The sequence below is a fragment of the Oryctolagus cuniculus genome, chromosome 7, assembly GCF_964237555.1.
Source record: "Oryctolagus cuniculus chromosome 7, mOryCun1.1, whole genome shotgun sequence".
NCBI lineage: Eukaryota > Metazoa > Chordata > Mammalia > Lagomorpha > Leporidae > Oryctolagus > Oryctolagus cuniculus.
In genome coordinates this window covers 33,016,332-33,025,315 of record NC_091438.1, presented here as the reverse complement: position 1 = coordinate 33,025,315, position 8,984 = coordinate 33,016,332, and the positions used below count along the sequence as shown (strand labels likewise).

At 45.7% G+C, this 8,984-nt stretch overlaps 1 long non-coding RNA gene across 1 annotated transcript; it reads left to right on the top strand.

Moving 5' to 3' along the window:
• The first annotated feature begins 578 nt into the window (after nucleotides 1-578).
• Nucleotides 579-7,907, top strand: LOC138850301 (uncharacterized). Its single transcript, XR_011390028.1, has 3 exons — nucleotides 579-1,020; nucleotides 2,734-2,842; nucleotides 7,629-7,907. It is a non-coding gene; the product is annotated as an uncharacterized lncRNA (long non-coding RNA).
• Nucleotides 7,908-8,984: the final 1,077 nt, after the last annotated feature.

Here is an 8,984-nt window from a genome sequence, read left to right as displayed (position 1 = left end):
GTATTGAAATACATAAATAATAAATCAGTGACTGATTAATCAGACAAGCCAAGATAATCCTAGACACTTCCTGCTCTTTTGTTGTTGTTATTGTTGCCAGCATGGTTAGTCAGAATTCATGCTGCTTGATCTATAATTCAAAAGCTTTTCTGGGTTAGGCCACACCTCTGGAACACTAACCCATTGCTTTCTGCTCTGTTTTTCAAGATACGCATATTTTAAAGCTAAAGTGGGGTTTGTATCTGCTCCTCGGTGCTCTTCTGCATTCTCCAAATGTTGTCTGGTTGATTGCTTGATCCGTACCAAATCAAATGACCCCCTGACGAAAATGAGAATAATCAAAGGAAAGCAACCATAATTAAACTTTCTCTACTTCACACAGCTGAGTAGCATGGTTCCTAATGATTATCGCTCTAAGGGCCAGCTATCCTTGCATTGGGTCTTGGCAGTAGGGAGAATGGATAGAAATTCCAGGTGACAAAATACAAAAAAAAAAAAAAAACAGAACTTTTTTTCAAAACACATTCTTTTAGGGGTGGGCATTTGGCCTAGCAGTTAAGCTACTGGTTGAGACACCTGCCTCCCACACCCAAGTGCCTGGGTTCAAGTCTTGGCTGCTCCTGATTCCAGCTTCTAGCTACTGCACACTCCAGGAGCCAGCACATATGATTCCACGAAGTTGCCTCCTGCTACCCAACGTGGGAGACGTGGTTTGGGTGCCACGCTCTTGGCTTTGGCCTGACCTAGGCCCCAGCCACGTGGACATTTGGGGAATAAACCAGTGGATAGAAGCTCACACGTTATCTCTCTCTCTCTCTCTCTCTCTCTCTCTCTCCTTCACAGATCATAGCTGATAGATGATGATAGGTAGATTTAAACACACAGAGATTCTTCTAATTCAAAAATGACAGGTCTTTCCTGTCATGAATGGGGGATGCAAATGAGAAATCCACTTCCCAGTTGTTACAATGAACCTTCATGAAGACCAGTCTTCGATGCCTGCCAACAGCTTCCATTTATGTAAGATGTCACCATCTTCATCCGGCTTCTTGGGGTCTACTTTCCTACCCTTTATTCCTCACATTTTGATCTTTGGGATGGGGAGGGTGGTTCCTGCTGGGAAGTAGTCTCTCTGACATGACCTGCCAAGACTCCTGCCAGGCACCCACCCTCAATAGGTCACCCCTTACTGGGCACCCTGATGCTGGGCCAGAGCAACCTCCCCTGGTGTCTGAACGGACAAGAATTCTGTATGTATCTGGAGTTCCCCCTGGTAGTGCGGAGGCTGACATTGTCTGTCACTGTAGAGGACTTTTTTTGATTAAAAGTTCTCATGCAGGTTGAGAGAATACAAGGTGCCAAAAAGGAAACTTGAAAACTAGTGACTTAGACAATGCTGCCACCTATTGGTCAAAAATAAAAGTACTGCTGGTTCTTTTCACCAAGGTTACTGACTTAAGGTTAACACTTCCATGGATTTGAACCGGGCAGTTGGCTGAATTGTTATTGCCATTACTACTGGTGCTTCAACAAGTAGGTTTTGATATTCATAACAACCACCAATTACAGCAGGCCTATAAGTTGGGGCTGCAGCAGATATAAAGCTCTGAGAAGGTGTAGCAGGAAACTAGTTCCGGCTCTAAGACAGGAAGTAGAGGGAGAGAGAGTGCCCTGGCAAGAAAAATACATGGAGAAAGAGAAAGATAACAGCACCTGTAGACGGAGCACCTCCCATGCGCCACACCCTGACTCAGTGTGGCTCATTCATGTACTAATTTCATCCCCGCTAAAACACTCAAAGACTCGGATTCCTGTCCCTATGATAAGGTCCCCATCATTAGAGCGTAGCCAGAGAGGCCACAGACTGGCCTAAGTGTACAGCTTAGCCACCCAGGGCTGCTTTGACCTTTGACCTCAGGTCTCTCTGCCCATCTGCAGAGTCCGCTCTTATTCCGCCAGACCAGGGGCACCTGTTCTCACTTCTCAGCCTTGCTTAGGGCAAACACTGAGTACAAAGCCTCCTGGGGTGTTAAATAGAGAAAAGCAGTGTTTTCAGTTTGGAGTCTAAGTGGTGAACAGAAGCCTACCCTAGGAAATTTAGTTCCACAAATTCTCTTTATTTTACAGGGGCTCATTTTTTCTTTCTCCATGCTGCCCCACCCCCTCTCCCTTCTGAAGCCCTCTGCTGACTATAGCTACAGCAGCAGTTGAGAGCTTGGCTGTTCCAGTTCAGCAGTCACCGTCTCCACATAGCTAGTGAGCACTCGAAACACAGCTACTCTAAATTGATAGGCATTGCCCACATAAAAATATACAGCGATTTGTAAGACCTCTTATAAAAAATGAAATATAAAATATTTCATTAATGATTTTTATATTGATGGTGAAGTTTGGACATATTAGGTCATATAATTTGCCACAAAATGACCTGTCATTGAACAACAGGCCAAATGGGCAGCAGTGGTCCCATAAAATTATAATGAAGCTGCAAAATTTCTTTTCCCCAGGGACATAATAGGCCTCGGAGGGCAGTAATGCAACACGTTCCTCACGTATCTGTGGCAATGCTGGTGTAAACAGACCTACTGCACTGCCAGGCCTTATAAAAGCATGCACACACAATTATGTACAGAACATGCTACTTGACAGTAAGAGCCCGTGTTAACTGGTTTGTGTATTTATGCATGTACCATGCTATTCACCATTAAAGTGTGCTCCTTCTGCGTACCGTAGAACACCAGGCTCTTATACCAGCAGCCACCTCATATATCCTGGGCTTACCACGTCTCCGGATGGCTTCAAGTGGCCGTGCGAGTGACTGAACTGTGCCCTCTAGGTCCAGGTAAGTGCCCTCTGGGACACTCCCTCATTGAAGAAGTCACCTAACGTGAGTTTCTCAGAATGTGTTCCTTGGTTAAGCAACATATGACTGCCTGTCGTTACAATGATCTTCATCCATTTCTCTTCACTTTTTTTAATGGGACTACTAAAAAATTTTTTTGAATTATCTAACAACATAAATAGCACTGTTTAAAGACACGCAAACATGGTTTTGTAAATTAGGGGCACTTCACACGTTAATTAGTACAAGATCTTGGGCATGAAATTGAAATCCATTTCCTCCTCCATTGATGGGCAGAAAACTGCCATTTGAGGTTCAACTGAGACATCTATAATTATTAACCAGGAGTGGCACATCATGCGGAAGCTGATCTCGTCTTCTCCGGTTGTATGTTTCATGGTGACTGGCTTATTCACTAGTTTTCTCAAAGTTTTCAGCCGATTACATTAATAGTAGTGTAGGAGTCAGCACTGTGGCACAGCAAGTTAAGCCAGCTCTTATGACACCTGTGTCCCATACCAGAGTGCCAATTTCAGTCCTGGCTGCTGTGCCTGGGAAAGCAGCAGATAATGGCCCGAGCACTTGGGCCCTTCTTACCCATGTGGAAGACCTGGGTGGAGTTCCAGGCTCCCGACTTCAGCCTGCCCGAGTTGGTTGCTGTGCTCAGCTGCGGAGTGAACCAGACATGGAAGAGCTCGCTCTGTCTCTCATCTCTATCTCTCTGTCCCTCATTTCCTCCCTCTGTGTGTGTGTCTATTTGTCTCTCTGCCTTTCAAATAAATAAAAACCTAAAAAATAAAATGGTATAATTTATATACTAGAAAAATGTGACCTGTCAACAAAGAACCTCCTAATACATTAAAGAAATGGGAGCTACCAGCATTCCATTCAGAAGGGTGTTCCTAAGAAAGACTGTGGAATGTTCTTGCCTCTGCCTCTCCATGTCTCTAAATGATATGGGAATATTCCTTGTGAGCCAAAGACTGGTTATGCTCCAGGATTAAATCAGTTCCACCTGAAAGGCTAATTTCAAGTTAGGATTTCTTGGGGGTTTTCTATTATTAATCTCATCAAAAAAAAAAAAACCTTGAAAGTGGTTTTAAAGAAATCTACAGGAGGGCTGGCTCTGTGGCATAGAAGGTAAAGCCTGCATGCCAACATCCCATGCAGGCATCCCGCACTGGCTGATCCTTTCAGATCCAGCTCCCTGCTGATGGCCTGGGAAAAGCAGTGGAGCATGGCCCGTGTGTCTGGGCCCCTGCCACCCACATGGGAGACCCAGAAAAAGCTCCTGGCTCCTGGCTTCGGCCTGGCCCAGCTCTGGTTCTTGTAGCCATCTAGGAAGTGAACCAGGGGATGGAAGAGCTCTCTCTCACTCTCTCTGTAATTCTTTCAAATAAATAACTCTTTTAAAAAAGAAGAAGAAAGAAATCTTACAGACCAATAGACTCCTAAAGAAAAGATAAGAGTCATGGTTCCTAACCAGAGATTGAAAGGACAAATTTAGTTAGTGACGCCCAGTGCTGAGAAACCACTGGTCTGAACCTGCGGAGTTACCTCGCCCAGAGCCCTCAGATCTTGGACTTGAACGCCCACTGCCCACCTGTGAGGTTCAGGGAGCCTCCTTCTGCCCCTTCATGTCAGGCTGTGTGTCCACAGTGACATGAGAAGGCAGATGGGCATATAGGCAGTCAGATCCCTCCGGTTGGAATGAGGAAAAGGGAAATCTAAGAGTGTGCAAAATGTTTGCGTCTCCCCAACAGTGGCCTTTAGTGAGATGAAATACTGAACCCCACTCCTGAGTTTCCAGGTTTCTCACAGAACAGAAGGAAGCAGTGATTCTACCTCGCTGAGTTTTGGGTTATTTACCGTGAGACCCGGAAGGAGAAGTTACCAGGCACATGGTTCGGATGGCTCTCTGTTTTATCCTGAATGAGCTAGACACAGGATAAACAGCGTTACAAATCCGGCCTTTTGAGGGGTTTTGTTCCCACCCTCTGATTGTTCGCTGCCTGTTCTGTTTCTTTCCCAACCCCCAACCCCCAAAATTGTGCTTAAAAGACTCAACCAGTGCAGTTTCTGGGGTCTGCCTCTCTTGGCGCCCCCTCCTGGCTGCTGCAGGAGGTTTCTGACTTAAACAAATCTTGCTTTGCTCACTGCCTTGTCCAAAAGGAAAGTTTTCTTTGAGACAAGATCCAAGGTCTCCTTTCTTAGCCACCATTCTACCCGTAATAATGACACTGAGTTTCCAGACGAGAGGAGGATGCACTAATTGATTTCTCAAGTTCACCTTCAAAACCACACTCTGATTCCCCTACTCTCCACAAAAGGAAACACACCCAACAAGTTTAAAAAAAAAAAAAATAACCTTGGTCTGAGGTCTCCTAGGAATCCATTTGAACAGTGCACAAAGCAAACTCCACAGATATCTCCTGCCAGCTCTTTTCAATTTTCTGTGCTATGTGTGATATTTTCCATGGATGAGACCAGAGATGTTTGGTTGCAAATGATTGTCAGATGTTTAAACAAGTCTATTGCTGAAACATGATAATTTCCAGAAGCCCCTTTCTCTGAACACGGTATCTCTTGGTAAGACCCACCACAAAGAAAATGAGTTGTACAAGAAGAATGGCAGAAGATCTGGAAATTAACCAGGAAACTGGACCATCACATGCCTCAAACAAAACCAAAAAAAAAACCATTAATAGGAAACAGGCCCGTGTGTAAGGGTCAAGGAAAGCATACGCGCTGGGTTCCCAGCAACTGGCCGTGTTTCAAAGTCGGGAACCTCCAACTTGTCAGGGAGGATTGTGGCTGATGCTGCGAAAGACATGTGCTGAAAGATTTCCAGTTGCCCTTACATTCCTGAATTTCTACTCAGGAGACCTTGCCACACATGTGCAAAGCAGAAAAGCCTGGTGAAATTGAAATGGGTTCTTCTGTAAGTAAACCCAACATATAAAATTTCAGCTTATAAAAATCAGTAAATTAGGAGGCGACCATTTATACCAAAAAAGTATTAACTGTAAAAATATTTTAATAAAAATTTCCCTATTCACATACCACCTTGGATCATTTGTAATTGCCAGTGTTTGACTGGAAAACAACCTCAATATCCTGCCAGCTCCATATGATTCAACCTGTACAGTTTATTAACAACACAGATGCTATAAAAATTTAAAGAGAACATTAGGAATCCCTACAAATTTCAAGGTGACAAAAATAAAGTTTTTTTTTTTTAATCTATACCAAATGGCAATTCAAACTCTACTGGAAAATACTCTGATCGATGTTTTCCATTTTTTATGAACATAAATTTCAGGAACATACATATGCTTCTTTTAACTTGGATTATTACCACAGATTAGTCAGTAGAATAAGAATTTTGGCAATGCCTAAAAATCTAGGCAATGTTAAAAGAACAGTAATGCTCCACATTTATATGTTATCATATTTCAAGGCTGCTTTAAATTAATCTTTTTTTTTTTTTTTTTTTTGACAGGCAGAGTTAGACAGTGAGAGAGACAGAGAGAAAGGTCTTCCTTTTTCCATTGGTTCACTCCCCAAGAAGCCCCGAGGCAGGTGAGTTGTGGCCGGCGCGCTGCACCGATCTGAAGCCAGGTGCTTCCTCCTGGTCTCCCATGCGGGTGCAAGGCCCAAACATCTGGGCCATCCTCCACTGCCTTCCCGGGCCACAGCAGAGAGCAGGACTGGAAGAGGAGCAACCGGGACAGAATCCGGCGCCCCGACCGGGACTAGAACCCGGGATGCCAGCACCACAGGTGGAGGATTAGCCTAGTGAGCCGTAGCACCGGCCATGAATCTCTTTTTTAAGATTTATTTATTTATTTGAAAGGTAGAATTACAGGGAAGCAGAGGCAAAGAGGGAGAGAGAGAAAGGTCTTCCATCCACTGGCTCACTCCCCAGTTGGCCACAATGGCCAGAGCAGGGCCAACTGGAAGCCAGAAGCCAGGAGCTTCTTCCAGGTCTCCCACGCGGGTACAGGGGCCCAAGAACTTGGGCCATCTTCCACTGCTTTCCCAGGCTATAGCTGGATCAGAAGTGGAGCAGCAGGGACTGGAACCGGTGCCCTTATAGGATGCCGGCACTGGAGGCAGTGGCTTTACCTGCTACACCACAGCACCGGCTCCTTAAATGAATGTTTAATGCCCAAATCCTTTGTGAAAATGAGACAAGGATGGGAAAGAGTTTGCACATCCAAATGAAGACAGCATTCAAAGGAGGTCCCATGGCCGCAGCCACCCCCCAACCCCAGGTGACACAGCCACATGGATGGGAATGTGTATATAGAATTCCTCCTTTGCAACCCCCTCAAAACTACCCAAGAAAATCAGAACACTCCTTAGCAGTCACATTTCTTCTGTTTCTTTGTAAAATCCAAAATGGTATTGTTAGTGAAATGGTGCCCAGCCACCACCCCGTACACTAAGTGCAGCCTCTCCAGGACCCAGCCTGGCTTACTAGAGTCAGGTGACCAAATGGCCCAACCGTAGGCTTCAGCTCCACTCCCACCCTAACAGGATCGCTGCTCCCACTCCCTCAGCTCTGCAAAGCTACGGTAAGACTCTCGCCCTCTCCCTCCAGCCTGCTGGGTTTCCCCCACCTGACAATAAACCTGTCCTTTAACTGTGGTGTTCGGTGGCTTTGTGGTGGCCTTTCAGGCATCAACCAGGTTATTCATCACCTACTGATTTCTGAAACTTAGTTCGCAATTTTTTTATTAGTATTTGCTAGTGACATCAGCATATGCCTTTACTCTCCCAGCTCCTTCCAGTGGATCCCAACACAGAAAGCGGGTAAATCGCACTGCTTTCATAATGTGGCAGAAATCCATGATGCAAGCCCCTGATGAGAAGAAATGCACCATAGCCACCTAAATAAAATGTGAATGTATATGCAACAAATATATTTAACAGCACTTCTTACACTTTTTTAACAAGTACATTTTTTAAAAAATCAGGGAATGCGATTTTACGACAGAAACGGCCGAGGGTAAGCACGTGAGAGCAAGGCTGACAGTATTCTGTTTACTTATTTAACAGTTATACGGACACATCATATAAATGCATTTCCTCTGTTACGGGATTCTTTAAGGATGACGAATAAAGCAGTCTGAGTTTAAAGAATGAAAATGAGCGATCCCCTCGCTGACAGAGAGGAGGCGTTCGGGGTTGTCCATCTCTCCTGGTCAATCCAGAAAGGCTTCCTGAAGGAAGCGGGTTAGTCCTTGGGCTTCGCGGTTGCTACGGCAACAGCCCACGCCCGAGCCCCGACACCCACTCGGCGGTGCGCGCCTGGGCCACCGCGTTTCCAACCCGCTCCGACTGCCCAATGAGCTGCGCCCTCTCTAACACGCTCTCCGCGATCCACCAATCAGGAGCTGCCTCATAAAGCCCGATTCACAGAAGGGGCGGGGCGGGGCGGAGAACCAAAATGAATCATTCACAGGCGTCCTGTGCCGTGGGGATTCGTGGCTGTGGTCCAGTATTCCAGTTCGGGGAGGGCGCTGTCCCAGGAACCCGAGGCCGCGCGCTCGGGCGTGGGAAGGGCCCACGGAGCCCCGTCCAGCCTGAGTCACACACTGCTGGCCCTGCCGCATCAGGTCCAGCCTGTGTGGCCAGAGAAGCACCTGCTCAGCGCGCAAGGTGCTCTCTTCAGAGAGCTTCCGAACCAGTCCCAGAATGTGATGTGTGTCCTTTACCAGAATTCTCTCACGCCCACTTCAGTTTTTCTTCTCGTTCAAAGCACACGAAGCCTGCCCTTGGGCTTCTGAGCGATCCCTTTTCTGAGAGGAATGGCCATGATGACTCTTGGAAGCCTGGCGTGTGGCAGACCGCTGTGCTACTCTATTCTATTTTTTTTTTTGATAGAACACATTTTTAAAAAAACTTTTATTTAGTAAATATAAATTTCCAAAGTACAGTTTATGGAATACAATGGCTCCCCCCCCCCATAACTTCCCTCCCACCCGCAACCCTCCCCTTTCCCGCTCCCTCTCCCCTTCCATTCACATCAAGATTCATTTTCAATTCTCTTTATATACAGAAGATTGATTTAGTATATATTAAGTAAAGATTTCAACAGTTTGCACCCACATAGAAACACAAAGTGTAAAATATT